At 42.4% G+C, this 26,985-nt stretch overlaps 1 protein-coding gene across 5 annotated transcripts in view; it reads right to left on the bottom strand.

Moving 5' to 3' along the window:
- The window catches only part of EHMT1 (euchromatic histone lysine methyltransferase 1), a 155,522-nt gene that overhangs the window by 128,383 nt on the left and 154 nt on the right, over positions 1 to 26,985 (bottom strand). The window contains exon 1 of one of the 5 annotated variants that reach the window (XM_086684654.1): positions 26,005 to 26,530. The exons of 3 other annotated variants lie outside the window; for them this stretch is intronic. The gene's annotated coding sequence lies outside the window, so the exon portion shown is untranslated. Of the gene's footprint in view, positions 1 to 1,563; positions 1,628 to 26,004; positions 26,531 to 26,985 lie in introns of those variants that run through there. One more of the 5 variants, XM_086684653.1, reaches the window with a different exon arrangement.

Genomic DNA, 26,985 nt, shown 5'->3' with positions numbered 1-26,985 from the left:
ATAGCAATCAAAAAGAATGAAATCTTGCCATTTGCAACAACATGGATGGAACTGGAGTGTATTATGCTAAGCGACATGAGTCAGTCAGAGAAAGACAAATATTATGTGACTTCACTCATATGAGGACTTTAAGACACAGAACAGATGAATATAAAGGAAGGGAAGCAAGAATAATATAAAAGGGGGGGGGGACAAAACATAAGAGACTCTAAAATATAGAACACAAACAGAGGGTTGCTGGAGGGGTTGTGGGAGGGGGGGATGGGCTAAATGGACAAGGGACATTAAGGAATCTACTCCTGAAATCATTACTGCACTATATGCTACCTACCCTGGATGTAAATTAAATTTTTAAAAATGAAAAAAACAAAAGATAACTTCAGATAAAAAACCAAGGTAAAGGAACAGAAAAACACAGGGCAGGTACTTTAGACACAAGAACATCCTAAGCACAAGGACAGCCAAGGGCTCAGACCAGACAGGGAGGAGCCTGGTGAGTGGGAGGCAGGCTGGTCCAAGGCCTTTGACAAGCAGGGTCTCCACTTTACGATAACAGAGTGACTTTAAGGGAGGGAGGGGAGTAATCCGAGACTGGTATTTTTGTTTATGGTATTTTTGTTTAAGGCCCCTCTGGATTCCTGGCAGAAAATGAATCATACAAGCAAGAGTAAGTAACCAGAATCCTGCAATGGTCTAGAGACTGAGCGTGTGACTGACATCAAATTCATAGAAGTGGTCAGATTCCAGCTATATTCTCTCTAAATAGGCAGTTCTCAACAGGGGCAGTTTGCGCCACCACATCCCCCACCCCCAGATATTTTTCACTGTCATGACGGTGTCAGGAGGAGTGACTGGCATCTAGTGGGTAGAAGCCAGGGAGGCTGCTAGACCCTCTCTACTGCACAGGTCAGCCCTACAATAAAGAATGGCCAGGGCCACATTGTCCATACGATAAGTGAGCTGAGAAGGCCTCTAGAGACTCCCTCCCTGGTGACTAATGCCATCTCTTGGTTTAATTTCCTCTCTACAGTATTGAGACTTCCACATCTGTATTTCCGGCTCAGACCTCCATCTACCTAAACATCTCCACCTGAATGTACGTTAACATATCTAACACCAAGCTTATGATCCACCCCCCGCAAATCTACTCTCCTTGGAACACCCCATCTCACTCTACCACCACTGCCAGAGCTCAAGCCCAAGGCCTCAAAATCTGGTTTTCTCTCTTTCATGTCACAAACTACACCCAATCCATCAGCAAATCCTTTTGGCTTCCCTTTCAACATATTTCCAGGATCTGACCATTTCTCAAGACATTATCCTCAACTTCTCACTTGCCAATCTTGAATGTTCCAGCTTTATTTTATTTATTTATTTATTTATTTATTTATTTATTTATTTATTTATTTATTTATTTTAAAGTAGGCTCCACACCCAACGTGGAGCCCAACCTGGGGCCAGAACTCGTGATCCTGAGATCAAGACCCGGGCTGAGATCAAGAGTTGGACGCTTAACTGACCACGCCACCCAGGCACACCGAGTGTTCCATCTTTAAAACTTACCCTGAATCTGACCTTCTTTCTGTCTCCCCAAGCCACGTCTCCATCAGCTGACCACACAGCAGCTCTTCATGTCATCCGCTCACACGCTGGCCCCTCAGCTGATTCCCAACATGCAACAAGAATGGCCCTGTTCAAACTGAAGTCAGAACCTTCCATCTCCCCCAGAGGTTATCCACTTAACACCACTGCAGTGACACTGGCTTCCTCGCTGACTCCTCAAGACTGCAATGCCTGTCTTCCCACATCCCTCCTCATTTGCTCTTCCCACATCTGTGTCCTCTGCTGGGATACAAGCTCCTGTCCGTCTGGCTCACTGCCACATGCCCAGACATGGCACGGGACAGACACCCAATCTGCACGTGATGACTGAGCAGACAGAGGTGCAGACCACACGTGCACAACAACTAGAGACCAGCAGGACCCGTCCACAACCCTCTGCCCTCCTGGTTGTAGTTCCAGCCCATACTCGGGCCCAGCCCGGCTCCAAGGCAATCACAGGCAATAGTCTTTATCAGGAAGGTATTCGTAAAAGGAAATTTTAAAATAAGTATCACTACCTTAACTCAAAATTTTCATTTCCTTCCAGTTTCTCTTTAGATGTACACATTTTACGTGATCATGAGTCACACCAATAATTTTCCCTTAAACATTCCGTATCTCCATAGTCTTCACAATTATCCCATTAATAGTAGTATAATATTTCAAGTTGACATATGGTAAGTATTTAAGCATTTTTCTATCACTAATCATCTGTGATTTTTCAATTCCTCTTCACTTTGAAAAACAGTGTCTTCATAAGTGATCATTACTATGAATTCATTCACAGTTCAAGGGTATTCAGTGAGCACCTACTACATGCAAAGCACTATCCTCTCTTCAGCTAAAGTCCCAAAGATAAGGTGCCTGGGCCTGTGCATCAAAACAGCTTTTGGTCTTTGTGACCAGCCCCCATGGGCTAGGCTGCCTGCTAGGTGTTCTAAATCAACAATGGGTTCCTGCCTGCTGCTTCCCCTCAAACCAAGGATCCTTGATACCTGCCTCTGCCCCCAACCCTCACCCCCGCCTCGTATGAACCATCATCACCACCATCCAGCTCAGACACACCCCACCACCCAGCCCAGACTCTGACCACCCTGTGGACTCTGCCTCACATGCACACTGCCTACACCTTCGAAGTACAAAGACATCTCCCAGTGTCTGTCCATCCTGTAACACGTTTTTGGCCATGGGTAGGGTAGGCCCAGCCTTCACACAAGTCTTCAGGTCTGTGCTGCCTCCCTGTCCACACCATTCAATCTGGCCACTGCCATTAGGACCCAATAATGTCTGTTAGTCTGCAATTCAATTTGAATGTCAAGAAACATTTACTCACGTTTCCTGGCATCAGGTATTCATATGACTCCACTCAGGGATCACTGTAGATATATATTTTAGTTTTTGTTTTAATTTTAGTTAGTTAATATACAGTATAATGTTAGATTCTGGTGTGAAATATAGTGATTCAACACTTCCATATATCACTCAGTGCTCATCACAAGTGCATTCCTTAAATTCTCATCATCCATTTAACCCATCCCCCTCCCACATCCCCTCTGATAACCATCACTTTGTACTCTATAGTTAAGAGTCTGTTTCTTGGTTTGCTTCTCTTTTTTGCCCCTTTGCTCATCTGCTTTGTTTCTTAAATTCCACATGAGTGAAATCATATGGTATTTGTCTTTCTCTTATTTCATTTAGCATAATACACTCTAGCTCCATCCATGTCACTGCAAATGATAAGATTTCATTCTTTTTTATGGATGAGTAATATTCCATTGCATACATATACACCACATCTTCTTTAGCTATTCACCAGTCGATGGACAGCTGGGCTGTTTCCATAGTTTGGCTATCGCAGATAATGTTGTTACAAACATTGGGGTGAATGTCTCCCTGTGACTTAGTATTTTTGTATTCTTTGGGTAAATATCTAGTAGTGCAATTGCTAGATCGTAGGGTGGTTCTATTTTTAACTTTTTGAGGAACCTCCATACTGTTCCCAGAGTGGCTGCACCTGTTTGTGTTCCTACCAACAGTACATGAGGGTTCCCCTTTGTCCACATCCTTGCCAACACCTGTTGTTTCTTGTGTTGTTGAGTTTAGCCATTCTGACAGGTATGAAGTGATATCTCATTGTAGTTTTGATTTGTATTTCCCAGATGATGAGTGATGTCAGGCACTTTTTTTTAAGTTTAAGTAATCTCTACACCCAATGTGAGCTCAAACTCACAACCCTGAGATGAAGAGGTGCATGCTCTACAGACTAAGCCAGCCAGGCACCCTGAGCATCTTTTCATGTGTCTGTTGGCCATCTGTATATCTTCTTTGGAAAAATGTCTATTCATGTCTTCTGCCCATTTTTAATTGGATTATTTGCTTTTTTGGGGTGTTGAGTTTTATAAGTTCTTTATATATCTTGTATACTAAACAGAGATCGCTATATTGAAAAGAAACCTCAGCACAATCCTTATCAGAATCCCAGACGACTTCTTTGTAGAAAGTGACAGGTGACCTTAAAATTCACATGGGAACTTTAAGAGTCCCAAAACAGCCAAAATAATCTTGAAAAAGAACAAAGTTGGAGAACTCACACATCCTCATTACAAAACTTACTACAATGCTACAATAAATAGGAGTGTGGTACTAGCATAAAGACAGACACGTGATCACTGGTAACAGAATTGAAGAGTCTAGGAATAAACCCATAAATCTATGGTTAATCAATTTTCGACAATGATACCAAGACCATTCAATGGTGAAAAAAACAGTCTTTTCAACAAATGGTGCTGGGACAACTGGATATCCACATGCAAAACAACGTATTTTAACCTCTGCCTACAAAATTAATTTAATGTAAAATGGGTCATACAAAACTAATTTACATACAAAAATTAATTTAAAATGTTTCAAAGGGGGTGCCTGGGTGGCTCAGTCAGTTGATCATCCAACTCTTTTGGCTCAGGTCACATGATCTCAGAGTTTGTGGGATAGAGTCCTGCATTGGGCTCTGCACTGACAGCGTGGAGCCTGCTTGGGATTCTCTGTCTCTGCCCCTCCCCTGCTCTGTGTGTGTGTGTGTGTGTGTGTGTGTGTGTGTGTGTGTGTGCGCGCGCGCGCGCGCGCATGTGTGTGTGTGTCTCAAAATAAACAAATAAACCTATTAAAAAAAAAAAAGAAAGACTATAGCAAGTGTTGATGCTGCTGTAAAGAAATTAGAACCCTCCTAGACTGCTGATGGGTATACAAAACTGTGCAGTCACTGTGGCAAACATTCGGGCAGTTCCTCAAATGGTTATCTTCAATTGAGATAACTGTAGAATCGTGTGAAGCATGAGACATAATAGGCTGCCTTGTACACTTTGCCCAGTGTATAAGTTTCCCAGGGTTGCTGTCACAAAGTACCACAAACTGGGTGGCTTAAAATAAAATAAACTTGGTATCTTTTCACAGTTCTGGAGGTCAGCAGTCCAACATCAAGGTGATGGCAGGGCCATGCCCCCTCCGAAGCTTCCAGGGAAGAATCCTTCCTTGCTTCTTTCACCTTCCAGTGGCTATGGCAATCCGTGGTCTTCCTTGGTTCACAGATGCGTCGCTCCAAACTTTGCCTGTGAGCACATGGCAAGCTTCTTTTGTATCTGGGTCTGTCCTCCTCTTAAGAGAACACCAGTCATTGGACATAGGGCTCACTCTAAATCTAGGATGATTTCATCCTGAGATCCTTAATAAATTACATTGGCAAAGACCCTGTGTCCAAATAAGGTCATATTCTGGGGTTCCAGATGAACATGAATTTGAGAGGACACTATTCAACCCACTAATACTCACTTTGCCCCACTATAACGTTTTATAAAACTACAGTATGATATCATAACCAGGATACTGAACTGAGACTGACATAACCCACCAATCTTACTCAGATTTCCTCACCTTTAGTTGTATTCACATGGAAGTCACTGTGTTACATCCTACACAATTTTGTCACCTGTTCGGGTTCACCTATCTACCACTACAGTCAAGATATTGAACAGCTCCAACACAATCTAATGTTTAAAGGAGCAGTCTGGCTTTGGCACAAAAAAATAGATCAGGTAGGTACAGCCAATGAAGGGGTGACTGCTATAATCCAAGAAAGGCACAGTGGTGACTTAGTTCCAAGTAGTGACACCTTTAGAGGGACAGTGGTGGCAGAACTGAGCTGTTGTCCTGTGGGTACAGCCAACAGGACTTTCTTTTTTCTTCTTCTTTTTTTTTTTAACGTTTATTTTATTTTTGAGACAGAGAGATACAGAGCATGAACGGGGGAGGGTCAGAGAGAGGGAGACAAAGAATCCGAAACAGGCTCCAGGCTCTGAGCAGTCAGCACAGAGCCTGATGCGGGGCTCGAACTCACAGACCATGAGATCATGACCTGAGCCGAAGTCAGCCGCTTAACTGACTGAGCCACCCAGGCGCCCCCCAACAGGACTTTCTGATGGACTGAATGCAAGATGTGAGAAAGAATAAAGAATGATTCCTTGCATTTTTACAAGGAAAAAGGTAAATTTCTATATTTACTTGAGAGAACTAACATCTTTATGATGTCCAAGAATAAGAAGTGTCTTTTCTTGGTTCAGGTCTTTTGTTTCAGGAGTGTTTTACAGTTTTCCTTATATAAATTTTGTACATTTCCAACTCACTTCAGAGTATTTCATCCTTTGTGACAGTGTGTCAAGGGGGCTGATGTTTTGTATATCTGAAGGCTCTTGATGTTTATGTGTCAATTTTACATCCAGTCAATGACCTCACCATCTGCATTTTAGCACTGACCCTCTTAGGGTTTCCAGGCACAGTCATCACACTTGCAAATAGTTTTACTGTTTACTATTTATTTTCTAATTCTTTTGCCTCTCATAGTTCTCTTGTCTGATGCATTGCTTAATCCCATGAATAAAATGCTGAAGATTAGCGAAGATGATAAGCAACTAACTTTGTTACTAGGCTGAGTAACAGAGAAGAGGAGCTCGACAGAGAGGGAAGGAGGAAGTGCAGGATAAAGAGGTAGGGGGTAGGATGCGTGATATAACCCAGGCAGATTGAGAGCTTGGAAGAAGGTCTTGTCCTAACTGTATTCTGAGGCAGCTGCAGCCCGTCTGGCATCCTGTTTGTGACCTTGCTCAGGAGACCCCGACGCCAAGGTCCCAGGACGGGGTCCTAACCACAGACACCGTGAGATCATTAATCTCTGCTTTGTTAAGCTGCTAAACTTGAGAGTATCTGTTACGCAGCAACAAATAACCAGCATATTATCTTTACTAGGGTAAATTTTGACAAATCATGTTTTCCTAGGAAAGTTTCCACTTCATCTAGGTTTTCATTTGCCAAGAACTGTACAAAACATTTTCTTACAATTCTGTTATCCTGCAAAAGAAGAAGACACTCAAAGACTAATGTCAAAAAGAAATAGCAACTGCACGACTAGGTATCTATCCCAAGAATACAAAAACACTGATTCGAAGGGGCACATGCACCCCAATGTTTATAGCAGCACTATCAACAACAGCCAAAGTATGGAAAAAGTCCACATGTCCATCGATTGACAAACAGTTAAAGAAGTAGTGTATATACACAATGGAATATTATTCAGTGATCAAAAAGAATGAAATCTTGCCATTTGTAACAACGTGGATGGAACTCGAGTATATTATGCTAAGTGAAACAGGTCAGAGGAAGAAAAATACCATATGATTTCGCTCACGTGGAATTTAAGAAACACAACAGATGAACATAGGGGAAGGGAAGGAAAAATAAGACAAGAACAGACAAGGAAGCAAACCATAAGAGATTCAAATACAGAAGGAACAAACTGAGGGTTGAGGAGGGAGGGAAGTAGGGGATGGGCTACATGGGGATGGGCATTAAGGAGGATACTTGTTGTGATGAGCACTGAGCGTTGTATGTGATGAATCACTAAATTCTATTCCTGAAACCAATACTACACAGTATGTTAACTAACCTGAATTTAAATAACTATTTAAAAAAGAAAAATAACAAAAATTTAAAAAATAGAATCTTGCTTGAAAGCCTCCAATGGTAAATTTGGTATAATTTGCACTCTAAAGAGAAAAGGTTAAAAAAAAGACTGCATTTAATAAACATAGATTCATTCTACAGTAATACTAAAAAATGAGAGACAACAGAGGAAAGAAAGTTATTCTTTAAAAAAGAGTGCCCAGGGTGCCTGCGTGGCTCAGTCGGTTAAGCGGCCGACTTCGGCTCAGGTCATGATCTCGCGGTCCGTGAGTTCGAGCCCCGCGTCGGGCTCTGTGCTGACAGCTCAGAGCCTGGAGCCTGTTTCAGATTCTGTGTCTCCCTCTCTCTCTGCTCCTCCCCTGTTCATGCTCTGTCTCTCTCTGTCTCAAAAATAAATAAACGTTAAAAAAAAAAAATTAAAAAAAAAAAAAAAAAAAGAGTGCCCAAGAGTGCCTGGGTGGCTCAGTCAGTCAAGCGACTGACTCTTGATTTCAGCTCAGGTCATCATCTCAGCGCTGTGGGATCGAGCCCCACATCGGGCTCTGTGCCCAACAGCATGCTTAAGATTCTCTCTCCCTCTCCCTCTCTCTCTCCCCCCACGTCCCACCCCTTTCCCCAGCTTGTGTGCATCCTAAAATTTTTTTTTTTAATTTTTTTAAATAAAAGAAAATAGGGCACCCGGGGGGCTCCACAAGTTACGCATCCAAATTCATTAAGCTCAGATCATGATCTCACAGTTCATGGGTTCAAACCCCACGTCAGGCTCTTTTTGTCAGTATGGAGCCCACTTCGGATCTTCTGTCTCCCTCTCTCTACCCCGCCCCTGCTCACGCTGTCTCACGCGATCTCGCTCTCAAAAATAAACATTTAAAAAAAAAAAAACAAACAAAGCCAGGGGGCCACTGGGCCTGAAGCATGAGCTGAGGAAGTGACAGGAAAAGATGGTAGGGAGCCCAGGACCTGATGCCACACGAGGCCTTGTTGGCCCTGGTGAAGAGCTCCCAAGCCACGGGAAGTCTGCATGCACAGCAGAAACACTATGTGGACACTAGGCTCCTGAGCACAAATCGCGGAGGCCATGGGAAAGCAGGAAGAAGAGGTGGGTGTGAGCCCCAGCACAGCCTTTATGGCAGGCGTGAGATGTACTCTAAAGGCAGAGCCAACAGCAGTTTCTGAGGAACGCCTTCTGCAGATGGAGTCAGTCACTAAAGGACAAGTGGCCACAGGAGCAGGCTCGGAGGTCAGCGAGAGCTCCAGCTGCACCCTGGGTTGAAGGTGCTCATCGGCCCTCCCAGCACTTAATACATCCCGGAACCTGGAGGCCTGGCAAAGGTGACACTGGGGTTGACAAAGCACTGGCTGATGTCGTTCAGGGTAGGGACACAGAACAGGGGGACCTGAATAGGGCCCTGGGGCACTTGAGTAACTACAAGGCTCCAGAGGAAAAGTCCTGCAAACGAGACTGAGAAAATAGACCTGACGAGGTAGGCAAAACCAGAAGAGTAAAGGGTTCTGGAAGCCCAAGGAAGAAAACTAAGCACTCCTTTTTTCTTGAACTACTATGCCAAATGCTGTCAAGAGGTCTAGTAAGATGAAGGCTGAGAACTAACCAACAAACTTCGCAACACCTAGGTTAATGGTACCAACAGCCTCAAAGGGCAGGGTGGCAGGTAGTTCCCGATAACAGCAAAGGAAGAATGAAGTCTGAGTCACTAGGATTTAATTTATAGAAAAGTAAAGAAGCACATGAACACAAACACCTCGTGTTTGTGAAGCCAGGGTGATAGAATGTGGAAACTAAAAAGCAGCTGAGAGTCTAACATTTCAGGACGCCTGGGTGGCTCAGTGGGTTAAGCGTCCAACCCTTGATTTTGACTCAGATCATGATCTCATGGTTTGTGAGTTTGAGTGTGAGTTTCAGCCCCAAGTCGGGATTCTCTCTCTCCCTCTCTCTGGCCCTCCCCCACTCGTGCTCTATCTCTCTCAAAATAAATAATAAAGTAAAACAGAAACTTTAAAAAAATAAATAAGAGTCTAACGTTTCAACCCACATCTATGCTTAGGAGATCTGTGGCAATGCTGGACCAAACCCCAGACCTCCCACTGAGCCAGAGCTCATGACCATACTCACCCTGCAGGGCCGCAGATGCAAAGACGAGAGAACTGCAACACACACCCCACACGTTCCTGGCGGCTCTGACCCGCGCATGTGCACCTGCGTTCCACAGAGCTCCACAGCTGGGCAGCCGCCAGCAAGTCTGCTTTCCAACTGGTCTCTCCTGATACCTCACTCCTCTTACCCACAAAATGGGGACATTCCTCCAGACGGCCACTAAGTCCTCTTACTTGTTAGCCCTTTCCCTGGAGAAGTCATCTCTCATCCTCTCCCCTAGATTACAGGGCTCTCATCCTAGACGGTCCAAAGTGAACACCAACTCCAAATGTTCTTCAGGCTAGAGCAGTACTGACCAACAGAAACACAGGATAAGCCTCAAGTGTAATTTTAAACTTTCTAGCAGCCAAACTTAAGACGCAGAAATAGGAGTAATTAATTGTAATAAACTTTACTTAACCCAATATATCTCCAAAATATTATCATTCCAGCATACAACCGACATAAAGTAATTAACACTAAAAAGAATACAAAATATCTCAATAAGTCTCTGTAATCCAGTGTACATTTCACACAACACATCTCAATTTGGTGTGCATACACGTCAAGTGTTCAAAAGCCACAGGGGTGCTATGGCCCGCTTGTTGGGAGATGCCAGCCACCTCTCCACTCCAATCTGTACACGTGCAGGAGCCAACCTTTCTCCAAGATTCCATTTGGAATTCTGAGCAAGACACCCGTGGTATCATTCTGCAGCAGGAATGAACACACAGGAAGCTTCCTTTAACCACCCCAAGTGGTTAAACATTTCCTCTTTGGTGCTTCTGCAACATTTTTCTCTTTTAAGCAATTATCAAACTAATTGTGTGTGTGGTTCTCAAAACTAGAATACAAGAATCTCCATAGGGACAAGGTGCCACGTTTCGACTGATGTGGCTCAAGAGTTCAAAACTGACACACGGAAGGCATTAAATGTTACAAAATCAAACTAACGAACAAACATTTGGAAGCCAGTTAGTTCCAAAAGATTTACCCTAGGACAACACCAGAGGAAAAAAAAAATCCATAAACCAATTTCAGCTCCTTCTTTTTCACGAAGTTTTACAACATTTACAAATCACCTAAAATGTGTCAGGTAATATTCAAGGTGCTGGAAACTAATAAAAGTTAAAGCCCTACCTTCAATGAGGTTACGGTCTCGCCATTAAGACAATAACGAAGAAATAACATATAATGCAACCAGTAATTAAAACAAAGTATGTGGGGTGCCTGGCTGGCTTAGTCGGTAGAACATGCAACTCCTGGTTGTGAGTTCAAGTCCCATGATAGGTGGGGAGATTACTCAAAAAATTAAAAAATAAAACCTCACAGATATGTGTCCTGACAAAGGACGGGGTGCTCTGGAAGCATAGGGAATACATCCCCATCAGAAGTCAGCAAACCAGAGCCTGCCACCTGAAAGCCTGAAAGCCAAAGATGTTTTTTTTTTAATCGTAAAAATCATCTGCACTTCAAATCCCAATATCCACACATACAGTGGCACACAGCCAGGCTCATTTGTCCACACATGGTTTGTGGTCTGTTTTCATGCTATGAGGGAGAGCTCGGCAATGACAGGCAAATGCACCTGCACCGAGGTCTACTCTGACTGGACATTTTTGCCGTCGTAACCAGTGTATTATCTATCACATCAAAAGAAGAAAAAAAGGGGCGCCTGGGTGGCTCAGTCAGTTAAGCATCTGACTTCAGCTCAGGTCATGATCTCACGGTTTGTGAGTTCGAGCCCCGCATCTGGTTCTGTGCTAACAGCTCAGAGCCTGGAGCCTGCTTCAGATTCCACATCTCCTCCTCTCTGTGCCCCTCCCATGCTCATGCTCTGTCTTTCTCTGTCTGTCAATAATAAATAAACATTAAAAAAAAAAAAAAGAAGAAGAAGAAGAAGAAAAAAAAAGAATGGTGGACTTTGAAAAACATGCTTTTAACCTGCAGATTACTATGCTATTGACTCTGATGGCAAAGCACTGTGCTTATCAGACACCCTAACCAGAGCAGAAGACAATAGTAAACATTGGCATTACAGACAAAGCCAATTCACAATTCACAGGAAAGCAATAATCAGGAAAGTCAGAAAATTCTAAGCTCAACAAACTCCAAATAAGATAAACTCAAAGAGATACTCACCTAGACACATCATAATCAAACTGCTGAAAGCCAAAAGAGAATTTTGAATGCCACAAGAAAGAACCAACTCATTTCATGTAAGAGAGATCCTTGATAAGATTAGAAGCTGATCTCTCATTAGAAACCAGAGGCCAGAAGGCAGTGAGGATGACACACTCAAAGGGGTGAAAGAATGTCAACCAGGAATTCTACACACACCAAAGTGCTTCCATAAATGAAGAAGAAATTAAAGCATTTAATATAAACAAGAGAATCTGTCACTGGCAGACCTACTCTATAAGAAACATTAAGAAAGTCTTTCAACCAAGAATGAAGGGACAGAAAGAGAAATCAAGAAATCGATTCCATTTACAGTTGCAGAAAAACCATAAAATACCTAGGAATAAACCTAACCAAAGAGGTGAAAAATCTATACACTGAAAACTATAGAAAGCTTATGAAAGAAATGAAAGAAGACACAAAAAAAATGGAAAAAGATTCCATGCTCCTGGATAGGAAGAACAAATATTGTTAACGTGTCGGTACTACCAAAAGCAATTGACATATTCAATGCAATCCCTATCAAAGTAACACCAGCATTCTTGACAGAGCTAGAACAAATAATCCTAAAATTTGTATGGAACCAGAAAAGACCCTGAATAGCCAAAGCAATCTTGAAAAAAAAAAAAACCAAAGCAGGAAGCATCACAATCCCAGACTTCAAGCTATACTACAAAGCTGTCATCATCAAGACAGTATGGTACTGGCACGAACAGACGCTTAGATCAATGGAACAGAATAGAGAACCCAGAAATAGACCCACAGATGTATGGCCAACTAATCTTTGACAAAGCAGGAAAGAATATCCAATGAAATAAAGACAGTCTCTTCAGCAAGTGGTGCTGGGAAAACTGGACAGCGACATGCAGAAAAATGAACCTGGACCACTTTCTTACACCAGACACAAAAATAAACTCAAAATGGATGAAAGACCTAAATGCAAGACAGGAAGCCATCAAAGTCCTCGAGGAGAAAGCAGGCAAAAGCCTCTCTGACCTCAGCCGCGGCAACTTCTTACTCAACACATCTCTGGAGACAACGGAAACAAAAGCAAAAATGAACCACTGGGACCTCATCAAAATAAAAAGCTTCTGCACAGCGAAGGAAAAAATCAGCAAAACTAAAACTAAAAGGCAACCAAAGGAATGGGAGAAGATATTTGTAAATGACGTATCAGGTAAAGGGTTAGTATCCAAAATCTATAAAGAACTTACCAAACTCAACACCCAAAAAACAAATAATCCAGTGAAGAAAGAGGCAAAAGACATGAATAAACACTTCTCCAAAGAAGACATCCAGATGGCCGACCGACACATGAAAAAGTGCTCAACACCACTCCTCATCAGGGAAATACAAATCAAAACCACAATGAGATACCACCTTACACCTGTCAGAATGGCTAACAGTAACAACTCAAGCAACAACAGATGTTGGCGAGCATGCAGAGGAGCCTCACATAAGGCCCTGCACTGACAATGCAGAGCCTGCTTGGGATTCTCTCTCTCTTCCTCTCTCCCTGCCCCTCCCCACTCATGTTCTCTCAAAATAAATAACTTTAAGGAAAAAAAAAACACACAAAAGAAAGGAATGGAGAAACAGAGAAACAAAGACGTAAGAAATACAGAAAACAACGACCAAACTAATAAAGCAAATCCTACCTTTTTAGTAATTACATTAGATGTAAGGAGATTAAATACTCAAATTAAAAGACAGACGACATATAAAAAACATATATATGTACATATAGATGTACATATATATGATCCAACTGTATGCTGTCTATAAGAAACATCTTAGATTGAAAGATACGAAGAGCTTAAAAGCAAAAGTGGGAAAACGAGCTACAAAGAGAAACCACAAATTAGAACCCAAAGGGCTACATGGTTATCAGACAAAACAGGCTTCAAAAAAAGAACCATTGCCAGAGACAAAGAGGGACATTTCATAATGATGAAAGAGTCAAAATAACAGGTAGATATAACAACTATAAATACACACACAACTAACATAGCCTCAAAACACATGAAGCAAACACTGATAATGACTAAAAAGAAAAGAAAATGTAACAATACCAGGAGACTCCAAAACTTTACTGCCAGTAACTAGCAGAATCACTAAAAAGACAACAAGGAAGAATGAGTAAGATATCACACCACAGACCAGCTCCATCTAACACAGAGAAACAACCTACCTAAGGACTGCACAGTACTCATTCTGTTCAGGCACTCATCAAACACTCTTCAAGACAGAACATAATCTGAGCCATTTTTAAGAAATTAATTGAAATAAAATTAAATTAAAGTATGTCTTCTGACTGTAATAGAATTATATTAAAAACCAACAAAATAGCGAAATCTAGTAAATACCTAAATACTTGGAAATTAAACATACTTCTATATAATCCATGGATCGGGGCTCCTGGCTGGCTCAGGTGGTAGAGCACGTGACTATTAATCTCAGGGTTGTGAGTCAAGCCCCATCATGGGCATAGAGCCTACTGAAAACAAAATAAAAAATGGGCAGGGCACTTGGGAGGCTCAGTAGGTTGAGCATCTGACTTTTGCTTTTGGCTGAGATCATGATCCAAGGGTTGTAGGAATGAGCCCCACATCAGGCTCTACTCTGAGCATGGAACCTGCTTAAGATTTTCTCTCTCTCTCTCTCTCTCTCTCTCTCTCTCCCTCTGCTCCTTCCCCATGGACATGCACTCTCTCTCTAAAAAAAGAAAAAGAAGAAGAAACAGGCACACCTAGATGGTACAGTCGGTTAAGTGTCTGACTCAAGATTTCAGCTCAGATCATGATGTCATGGTTGTGAGACCAAGCCCCATGTCAGCTTCTGCACTGAGCGTGGACCTTGAGATTCTGTCTCTCCCTCTGCCCCCTCCCCCGCTTGCGCTCACTCTCTCTCTCTTAAAAAAAAATTTTTTTAAGTTAGAAAAAATAAAAAAGAAACAAATAATCATCCATGAGTCAAAGATATCACAAGAGAAAATAGAAAATATTTTGAACTGAAAAAAAAATGAAAATACAACATATCAAAATTTAGAGGAGGAGCTTGTTTTAGTTTTCTAGGACTGCCATAAAAGAGTATCATAACTGGGTGAGTTAAAACAACATAAATTCATTATCTCATAATTCTGGAAGCCAGACATCCAAAATCAAGGTGCCAGCTGAGCTGTACTCTCTCTGATGGTTCTAGGGGGTCTTTATTGTGCCTCCAGCTTCCAGGTGTTCACAGGCAATCCTTGATGTTCCTTAACTTGTAGGTCCCCTCCAGGTAAGCCTGTCCTCACAAAGCACTCTTCTCTCTTATGCTGGCACCAGTCACGTTGTATTGGGGACCATGCTATTCTGAACTCATCTGAACTCATCTATAATGATCCCCATCTACAAATAAGGTCACATTCTGAGGTATGGGGCAGGGGGGGCGGGGGGGGGGGGAACAGGACATATCTTTTTGGGGAATACAAATCAACCATAACACAAATTAAAAAGTGCTGTGAGGGAAATGTATAGCTTTAAATTCCTTTATCAATCAGAATAGAAGAACTCAAACCAAGATCCTAAGCTTCCACCTTAAGAAACTAGAAAAAGGGCAAATTAAATCCAAAGCAAGCGGAAGAAAGTAAATAAAGATAAGAGTGGAAATAAATGAAAAGAGAATAAAAAATAAAGAGTATCAACAAAATGAAAAGTTACTTCTTTGAAACTTCAACATTACTCACAAAACTTTGGCTAAACTGACAAAAAAAAAAAAAGAGAGAAGACCCAAATTACTAATATCAGAAATGAAAGAGGGAATATTACTACCAACCTTCTAAAAGAGAGAGAGAGAGAGAGAGAGAGAGAGAGAATTATAAGGGAATACTATAAGCAACTGTAAGCCAATAAAGTAGATAAAATGAACATATTCCTAGAAAGACATAAAACACCAAAAATAAGAATATAAACCCTAAATATCTATAACAAGAAATTAATAATGAGGGGCACCTGAGTCAGTTAAGTGTCTGACTTCAGCTCAGGTCATAATCTTGCAGTTAGTTCATGGGTTCGAGTTCCACATTGGGTTCTGTGCTGACAGCTCAGAGCCTGGAACCTGCTTCAGATTCTGTGTCTTCCTCTCTCTCGGCCCCTCTCCCTCCCTCCCTCCCTCCCTCCCTGTCTCTCTCTCTTTCTCTCAAAAATAAACATTTAAAAAAACTTTTTTAAGTTAATAATGAAAAAACTTCCAACAAAGAGAAGCCCAAAACTAAACTGCCTCACAAGTGAATTTTACCAAACATTTAAAGAACAAATAACACCAATAGTTCACAGACACTTCCAAAAAATAGAATACACTTGCCAACTCATAGAGCCAGTATTATCGAGACACCAAACGCTAAAAGACATCAATAAAAAAGAAAAACTACAGATCAATATAACATCCTTTATGAATCCTGATGCAAAAATCCTCAACAAAATACTACTGAACCAAATGCAGCAAGATGTAAAAAGGATCAGGTATCATGACAAAGTGGATTCACCGCAGAAAGAGTTATTTCAACATAATGAAAATCAACATAATACACCATATTAACAGAACAAAGGATAAAACCGTATGATCACCTCAACAGATGCAGAAGCACTTAAAACCCAATATCCCTTTCTGATTAAAAAAACAAAAAAACAAAAAAAACACTCAACAAACTGGGAATAGAAAGGAACTTCCTCAACCTGATAAAAGGCATCTATGAAAACTCAAGGCTAACATCATCCTTGATGGTAAAAGACTGAACACTTTCCCCCAAAAACAGAAATGAGATGGGTGGGCTGCTTTCACCACTTCCATTCAACTTTTTAATGCAGGTTCTAATAAGAGCAATCAGGCAAGGAAAAGGAAAAGAAATAGAAAGCACCCATATTTGAAAGAAGAACTAAAACTCTTGTATCTCTCTTCCCAGACACCATGTTCTAGTGCAGCTGACGCTTGAATAACAGTCAGGGTGCCAGCCCCGTGCACTTGAAAATCCACATGTAACTTCCGACTCCCCAAAAACTTAACTAAAAGCCTACTGTTGACCAGAAGCCTTACCAAGAACATAAACAGTGGATTAACAGATTTTGTATATCATACACTATATTGTTATAATAAAAAAAAAACACTAGAGAAAAATGTTAAGAAAATCAAAAGGGGGGCACCTGGGTGGCGCAGTCGGTTGAGCCTCTGACTTCAGCCAGGTCACGATCTCGCAGTCCGTGAGTTCGAGCCCCGCGTCAGGCTCTGGGCTGATGGCTCAGAGCCTGGAGCCTGTTTCCCATTCTGTGTCTCCCTCTCTCTCTCTGCCCCTCCCCCGTTCATGCTCTGTCTCTCTCTGTCCCAAAAATAAATAAACGTTGAAAAAAAAAAATTTTTTTAATTAAAAAAAAAAAAAGAAAATCATAAAGAGAGCACTTTAGAATACTGTACTGTATTTATCAAAACAAATCTTGTGTAAGTGGATCAGCAGTTTAAACCCATGTTGTTCAAGAGTCAACCGCGCACTAATGTGCATTTTTCTGTGTTATGTGCCATACATTAATAAAGTCCTCCCAGAAACTGTCTTTATGTTTTAGCTAAATGTCTTACTGTTATTGAGTTTGTATGGGGACCGACATTACAGACCCATAATGGCAGATCCTAACAGACCACTTCTGTAAGAGAAGGAAAACAGAAGAGCCAATGAGCCAGAGATGGGGCAACACTTGATCTTGCCCTTTCACCAGCCCATAATACAGCTGGCATTTTGTTTCACTCTAGTGTTCAAGGAGCTCACAAAACACAGGCGAAGGGCAAGGATGAGCAAGCAACCAAGACTCTCTAAGCCTACATACAGCCTTGGAATCTGACAGGGAGTAGAGGACCTAGACTCCAAGGACAGAAATCAGTTTAACAACTAGCAAACAATTTTCAAACAATTTTTGAACCTAGCAAGCAATTTTCAAACTACACAAGACAGAGAGTCCTCTAGGCCTCTCTTAGGCAGCACTTATTAGGAAGCAACTGGGTGTCAGATGCTTTCCATGTAATAATATCAAGACTCTGTTCCCTCCACTGAAACTAACGTAATATTGTATGTCAAATATACTTCAATCAAAAAAAAAAATCTTTCTTTCCCCATGAGTTGTACTTTACGATAACCAAGCAGTTTGTTTGTTTGTTTGTTTGTTTGTTTGTTTGTTTGTTTGTTTTTTTGGTACAAGTACTCATAATAATAAACGAAGACTGCCATTTTGCAGTTAATGATTCTGAGCAATAAAAGCAATAAATATCAATGACTGTTAACATCTGCAAGATGACCAGACTTATCATAGTAACAAAGTATTCTTGATTAAAAAAAATGTTTTTAAAAGACAAACCTAGGGGCGCCTGCATAGTTCAGATGGTTAAGCTTCCAACTTCAGCTCAGGTCATGATCTCACAGTTCGTGAGTTTGAGCCCCATACTGGGCTGTCTGCTGTCAGCACAGAGCCTGCTTTGGATCCTCTGTCTCCCTCTCCCTCTCTCTGCCCCTCCCCGCACATGAGCTCTCTCTCAAAAATAAATAATCATTAAAAACAAGAAATGGCTAAAAGAGCAAATAAAAAAGTCATTAAAAAAAGCGGGGGGGGGGCACCTGGTGGCTCAGTCAGTTGAGCATCTGACTTAGGCTCAGGTCATGATCTCACAGTCCATGGGTTCGAGCCCCGCGTCGGGCTCTGTGCAGACAGCTCAGAGCCTGGAGCCTCCTTCAAATTCTGTGTCTCCCTCTCTCTCTGCCCCTCCCCTGCTCATGCTCTGTCTCTCTCTGTCTCAAAAATAAATAAAAACATTAAAAAAAATTTTTTTAATAAAAAATAAAATAAAAAAAAGACAAACCTACGTCTGATGCAGGCTCTAGCCCTGGGCTGTCCAACTGAGAGATAATGTGAGCCACAAGCATGAACCCTTGTAGAGAATTTTAAATTTTCTAGTAATCACATTTTAAAAAAGGAATTAGAAACAAATTATTTTTAATAATATTTAACCCAATATAGCCAAAATTTGTATCTCAACATGCAATCACTATTTTTTAAAGTATTAATGTGATACTTTACATTCTCTTTTTCACACTAAGTCTTCAAAATCCAGTGTGTTTTTTGCACTTACAGCACATCTCAATTCACACTAACCACATTTCAACTGCTCAAGAGCGGCATGATGGCTATCATACTGGAAAGCAGCAGCTCTAGATCTTACATATCAACAACAGTAAATATACAGAACAGAGGAACATGTCAAATAACATCACAGCAATGCAATCAGCAAAATCAAGGTTATGGAAAGCTTTGGGACAAATGAACCATTATCTTCAAAACAACTGCAAGAAAAAAATAAAGATTTAAAAGAAATCTATCCAGGGCAATGAATAGAGCATATTTTTTTCCCTAATTTGAAATAAGAAATATGAACCCAAAAAAAGAAAAGAATAGCAACTGCATATTTATTGACTGAAATACTTATATTAACTGAAATATTCACAGATGAAACATATTCACAGATGGAGTGGGGACTGTCCATGAAGAGGTAAACGTTGATGCCGGGAGACAGGCACACAAGGCTGACTCTACCACCAAATCTACTTCTAAATAGGTTCGAAAAAGTTCCATAATAAAAAATCTAAAATACCTATACGTGTACCTGCTTGTATAGGTTCAATAACGATAATACTGCCAAGAGAACTGAGTGGACAGGGGACAAAGCAGAGAGACGTTTCACTTTATACTTTTTTTTTTTTTGAACCATGTAACTATCTAATCTACTCAAAAAATTAAATTTACACATATACATAGCTTGACTCAATCCACTGGCCTCTGCAACTCCACCACGTCAACAAGCCTGCTCACTGGTCCCCCTGCTTTCTTTCTGACCTTTCTTCAATCCACCCTCCACACAGCAGCCAGAGTCGTCTTTTCAAAATAGCATTCTGTGCCTAAAATCCTTCAATGACTGTCTACAGTGCTTAGGAAACCACCAACTCGTTACCAAAGCAACAAGACCCTATATGACCCTGCCCTGCCTCTCCAACCTCACCTCCTGCCACTCGCCCCTTCTGACCTAGTAATTCCACCTTGTACCAAAGGATGCAGACTCCTCCAATTCATGGTCTAGGAAACTGGGACATCCTTATAACACACACCATGTGGCTATTAAATATGTTGAAGATGTCGATGCACAGGAAATAACATACAAAAGAAGAGAATGAAAACAGCACATACTGATTATAGCCACTTTTAAATATGAGCATGTGCATTCATAAAGATCAGAAAAAAATAGATGACAAATATTTGGCATTTTTAGGTTTCAATTTCCTGAATTCGTTAAAAATGCTTTTTTTTTTTTTTTAAATGTGCATAGTGTGCCTCAGCATTCCAATTCACACCTCACCTCCTTTAAGACCTGGGCTAACCCATCTTCCTCCTGGAGCCTTTCCCAACACAGGTCTGGCTGCTGTGATCAGTGCATGTGGTCGAACATACAAAATTGTTTTGGGTTATGGACAGGAAGCAGAAAACTAAGACTCTAGCCCCCACTCGGGCAAGGATCATCACACGTTAGATCCAACAACTAAGCTACCCACAGATGTCCTTTAAGCATTAGGGCTAAGTAAGATACATTCATTGGTCTTGCTTACCTTTATTATGACTCCAGAACTTTCCCCAGTCATGAGTCCAGAAACACAAACCACATAGTAAGATCCTGAGAGAAAGCAGCCCTTTGCACAGGAGAGCTATGCTTTCAGTGTGCATGAAAACTCACTTCTCAAGATTTACAGAAAATCCTTCTCATTTCTACATGGCAGAACACTTTCCACCCCCTTCTCTTATCAAAAATCAACCAAAGACAAGAACAGGAAAGAGAAACATAAACTCTACCCAAGAGACATTTGAGACCCATACACAAAATATGAATGGGAAGATGGAGGAAAGCTAAATCAATGCACAGAACAGAGAAAGGGCAGCGTAAATCCGGGGTTACTGCTGAGAAGCAGGCTGACTGACCCCACAGAACCATGGAGAGGCTCAGAAGAAGGGGATGATGCCTGGGCTAAAAAGGGGTGTGGGTGTAAGAATACATACAGAGAGCACTGGACTTTCGGGTCTCCAGGCCCCTCCTACCCAGTCAGCAAAGAACTCCTCACTGGTAGCCGCAGAGACCAGAGGGGCAAGCTCTGTAAAACTCTACCAGAAGTGTGCCACACTTGGGGACAGTGGGCACAAAGCAGGGAGATTAAGTAAATTAAAGGCTATGTACTGAGCCACGGGAAGACCTTCCTCCTCCCCCTCCTCCTCCTCCTCCTCCTCCTCCCCTTTAACCTAGCTCCAGAATGTCCAGCTTAACACTAGCAACTCGAGAGACAAGGAGGCTTCTCTGAGGAAGCCAAACCAGGGGACAGTAACATCTGGAGGAGAGCCAACAAAAATTCAGTCATCACCCTCCACTGAAGCCACAAGCAAAGAAGCCCCCAAACACTTAGCCCTCCATTTTTAGCACTTTATTCTTAAAGGAGAATAAACAGCCCAGGATCACCAGACATTGGAAGAAGCTTTCCAGAATGAAAAGAAAAAGATCAAAAAATACAACAGCAAAGAGGAATGCAGGAGAAACAAAAAATCAGGAAACAGTAATTTTAAAATAATTTTTTAAAATTAAAAAATAGGGGCGCCTGGGTGGCTCAGTCGGTTAAGCGGCCGACTTCGGCTCAGGTCATGATCTCGCGGTCTGTGAGTTCGAGTCCCGCGTCGGGCTCTGTGCTGACAGCTCAGAGCCTGGAGCCTGTTTCAATTCTGTGTCTCCCTCTCTCTGACCCTCCCCCGTTCATGCTCTGTCTCTTTCTGTGTCAAAAATAAATAAACGTTAAAAAAAAAAAAATTAAAAAATAATTTTTTTAATGTTTATTTTTTGAGAGACAGAGAGAGAGAGAGAGAGAGAGAGAGAGAGAGGGGCAGAGTATGAGCAGGGAGAAGCAGACAGAGAAAGGAAGACATGGAATCTGAAGCAGGCTCCAGGTGCCAAGCTGTCAGCACAGAACCCGACGTGGGGCTTGAACTCACGAACTGCAAGATCATGACCTGAGCCCAAGTCAGAAGCTCAACTGACTGAGCCACCCAGGAGCCTCTTAAAATATTTTTTTTTTTTTTAATTTATTTTGAGAGAGAGAATCCCTAACAGGCTCCAAGCTGTCAGTGCAGACCCGACCCAGGGCTCAATCCCATGAACAGTGAGATCATGACCCGAGCGGAAATCAAATCAAGAGTCAGGCATTTACCACTGAGCCACCAGGCAACCCTACAGTTAAAACCTAAAAAAAACATATTTTAAGGGGCACTTGGTGGCTTGGTTGGTTAAGCGTCCGACTCTTGATTTCCATTTGGGTAATGATTTCACAATTTGTGGCATGGAGCCCATGTCAGGCTCCAAGATGACAGCCTGGAGCCTGCTTGAGATGTGCGCTCTCTCTCCCTCTGCTCCTCCCCCATTTGCACACACTCGCTCCCTCTCTCTCTCTCTCTCTCTAAAAATAAAAACATAAATTAAAAATTTTAACTGTACTCTAGGAAATTTAACTAAAATTAAGCAATCACTGTATACGTTAAACAAGAATAGGAATCGTTACAAAAGGAAAAGAATAAATAATATGTAAATATGAAAAGGGAAATTAAAAATTCTGTGAAAGAATTAGAATAGTCAAAAATGCTCCCAAAAGGTAGAACAAGATCAAGATGTGACCAGGAAAATAGCTTTTAAAAATCAGAATACTAAGTACAGGAGCTATAACATTCAAATGAATGGTAGAAACTAAACTGAGTAGCTCAAATATATTATACAAAATTTCCTATAAACAAAAAGACATCGAACTCCAGATTTTGGGCTATTTAATGCCCTGCATGATAAATGAAAAAATGCTACAATTAAGGCACATCATAGAAATTATGAAAATCAAGGATGCAATGATCCTAAAAATTGGGTGGGGGAATAATGGTTACAAAGGAATAATAGGGGTGCCTGGGTGGCTCCAGTCGGTTGAGCATCTGACTTCGGCTGAGGTCATGATCTCACAGCTGGTGGGTTCAAGCCCTGAGTCAGGCTCTGTGCTGACAGCTCTGAGCCTGGAGCCTGCTTCAGATTCTGTGTCTCCATCTCTCTCTGCTCCTCCCCCCACTCATGCTCTGTTTCTCTTTCTCTCTCTCAAAAATAAACATTAAAAAAAAAAATTTTTAATGAAAAAAAAACCAAAGGAATAACAATCACACTGGACTTCTCAACAGCAATGATGAAAACTAGAAGACACTAGAGTGATAACTTAAAAATTACTTGCAACCTGGAACACCAAACCCAGCCAAACTTACTCTTTAACTATAGTGGTAGAATAAGTACTTTTTCAGACATGCAAGTCTGAAAACTCTGCCTCCCAAAAAATTCCTGGGAAGCTACTGAGCAATGTGTTCCACCACCATTAGGGAGTAAACACACAGAGGGGAGACATTAGATGCAGGGAAAGGGGGTCATTACTGAAGAATGACAGGAAGAATTCCAGGATGAGAGTGTGCACCAAGCAAGAGAACAAGTGCATCCTGACTTGGGCAGGGCGACTCAGGACCACCGAGGAACTGAACAGTGATCTGACTGGGCTAAATGGAGGAAACTTAAATTGAGAAACATTTTACAGAATAGAAAGTGCAAGAACATTATTCTGAGGTTCAAAGAAAACCAGACAAATGAAAAATAAGGCAATTATTAACTCCAGGGAAGAAAGAAGGCTGCAGGATATACAAAAAAAAAAAAAAAAAGAAATACACGGTGCCTGGTGCTCAGCAGGTGGACTGCATGATTCTTAGTCTCGGGGTCGTGAGTTCTCCACACTGGGTGTAGAGATTACTTAAAAATAAAATCTTTTGAAAGAAAGAAAAGGAAGGAAGGAAGGAAGGAAGGAAGGAAGGAAGGAAGGAAGGAAGGAAAGAAAAAGAAAGAAAGAAAGAAAGAAAGAAAGAAAGAAAGAAAGAAAGAAAGAGGAAAAGAAACAGTTGTAGGTTTACTACCTGGCTCCACATGGCACAATAATGACTTGAACAGACTGAGAATTTTAGATGTGAACCTAACAGACAGGATTTTAGATGTGAATCTAACCAGAATTGTGAGTTTTCTGAATGAGACACAGAAGGTATGAGAGAACTGAAGTCCTCATCTACAGTCACTGGAAGCCAACAAATAACTCCTAAACTTGGTGAATGAAGATATGGCAACACAAGCATATTATTTAGATACCTGAAGTAAATGGTAAAGACTCAAGTGGCTGCTGCCTCTCTAGAAAGCCAAGAGAGAAGGAGGGTGGCTTTTTATAAATGTTGTTCAGCACTATTTGACTTTTTTTTTAACTTCATTTTTTTTTCCTAAGTAGGAACACCCAACATGGGCTCAACCTCACAACCCTGAGATCAAGAATTGCATGCTCTACCGTTTGAGACTGAGTCAGCCAGGCAGTCACTCTGAGCATTATTTGACTTTTAAACTATGTACATATGCACTGATTATTTTAACAAAATAGTAAGTTTAAAGAAAGAGATACAGGGATGGTGGCTCAGTCGGTTAAGCGCCCAACTTCAGGTCAGGTCATGATCTCATGGTTCGTGGGTTCAAGCCCCACGTCGGAATCTGTGCTGACAGCTTGGAGCCTGGAGCCTGCTTCAGATTCCGAGTCTCCCTCTCTCCCTCTCTCTCTCTCTCTCTCTCTCTCTCTCTCTCTCTGTCCCTCCCCGACTCGAGTTCTCTTTGTCTCTCTCTCTCTCAAAAGAAATAGGCTTTAAAAAAAATTTTTTTTAATAAATAAAAAATAATAAAGAAAGAGATGCACAGTAGGCACTCTACTAGGAAAGCATACAATCTGCCTGGGAAGGCCCTCCAGCTGAAAGGTGACATCCCTGGGTCAAAAGCCTTAAGTCAAGTGACTGCCCTGTGCTCTGGTCCCAGGCAATACTGAATACACATTAAATCCCAAGAGCCCCCACTTACTAATCAACAAAATGGGGGCAGGGGATATACTCCACTAATCTTTAGCGTGAAAAAGTGGTGACTCTCTCTCTAGGTCAAGAAAAAGAGAAAAGAATAAACATGCAATCTGGTAAGTTTCAAGTGTTCACTTTGCTGGTTCAATCATTTGGCAATCCTGATTCAGTAACCATTTGGCCACCCTGATCCAGTAACCATTGCCCAGATTTAGCGGCAATAGATGATCCTTGCCTACCCACCGTCCAGAAGGCCCCTTACCCTATCACGCACCTCCACAATAAACACTTAAAATCATGAATCTAAACCCGGAGCTGTTATTGACGGAAAGGGACCACCAAAGATACAGCACATGTTTAAATGAACAATGAACACAGGCTCTCAGGCCAAACTGTCTGCATCCATCTTTGGGATAAGCTCTGAAACCCTGGGATGCACTCTGCCTGTTTCTTCACCTGCAAATAGGAATGTAACAGTACCCAACTCAGAAGATCGCGGTTAGGCTTCAATGAGTGAATTCATGCAAAGCACTATACCAGGACGGGACACAGGTAAGGGCTTAGTGAACATAGGCTGTCATTATCACTGGTTCAGTCAAGGTCTCTATTCAAGGCTGCCTGTGGAATGAGAGCCATCTGGGGTCACCTGCTCGTCAATTATTTATTAAAAACCTACTATGTGCCAAACACCGATAAAGTGCGAGTACTAAAACTGACTAGGCCAAGTCATTCAATCTCCTCTAAGTCAGGAAATAACAGTACCTGCTGCACAGAGCAGAGAAACCTAAATGAGAGAACTTACCCAAAGTAAGCAAGTCAGTACCCTGAGTCACAGCAAGCGCTCAACACATATCATCAATCACTGTACACCTTCTCTCCTACAAACTGGGAAGTGACTTTTAAAGTTAACTAATTTACCCACTTGGTCCAGAGCCTAATACATTCCTTGAAGGTATGGTAGGAATTCAATTAGCACTCCTTGCACTGAATTTCAAAAATTCCCTGCACCCCCCAGCTTACTATCAACAGTCCCAAAAATGCAGGAAAAAGATGAATAAAAAGGCCATCCACTACTCTGCACCAGGTTATCGTATCAGCTCCTTACTACACCTTTGCTTTCTGATCTTTAGAAGTCTCCGCATTTGTTACCACGCATGAAAGTACTTTCAGAGAAAAACTTTTAGATCACCACTTTTTTTCCAAACCGGTCCCTTATGTCAGCCGGAAGACCGCACTATTTCTGCATTTCCACGGGCACACTGCCTCCTGCTTGCTTTTCCCCTCAGTGGGAAGCTAGGGGTCCATCTCAGAAGAGTTTGCTTTCTCTGCTGCTACAAGCTAGGAAACAAACTATCCTTGAGAATTAGCGAAAGGGAAGACTACACAGCATTTACAAGAGAATGGGAACTTTTTTTTATATCCAAAGCCCGTTTAGGCAGTTTGTTTAGAAATAAACTGAAGTCGTGCATTCCTGCTTCTGACAGCCGCCAGGGCTGGGCAGCATTGTCTGGGGAGAAGCGCGCCGGGCCGGCCAACTTTTCGTTAAAGACGGTGCCATCCTATTCGGAACAAAGTGAAAGGTCAGCGGGGCGCAGGAGAGGCGCCGGGAGCGGACGGCCTCGCCTCGGCTCGCGCCGCGAAGTTGGCCGGCTCGCCCCACTTTCCCTTTTGTCCTCCGCCCCTTCAGCGGGGCTCCCGGCCGAGGCCCGGGGCGCGCGGGGGCGGCGGCGCGGACGCGGGCGGCCGGCCCTCACCGCGCGCCCCGCCCGCCGCCCCCCGCCCGCCGGCCGCCCCCCGCCAGCCGGCCGCACAAAGCGCGCCCCGCGCGGCGCGGCCCGGACGCCGGCGGCCTCGGCCCGGCCTCGGCCTGAGGCGCGGCGGCGGCGGCGGCGGCGGCGGGGAGGCGCGGGCCCGCCCGGCCCCCGCCGGCTCGGCGCCCCCGCCTGCCCGTGCGCCCGCCCGCCCGTCGGCTCCGCGCCCGCCGGCTCCGCGCCCGCCGCC

This window comes from Puma concolor, chromosome D4 (assembly GCF_028749965.1).
Source record: "Puma concolor isolate L17-30 chromosome D4, mPumCon1.1.hap2, whole genome shotgun sequence".
Classification (NCBI taxonomy): domain Eukaryota; kingdom Metazoa; phylum Chordata; class Mammalia; order Carnivora; family Felidae; genus Puma; species Puma concolor.
This window is presented reverse-complemented; position numbering and strand designations above follow the sequence as displayed.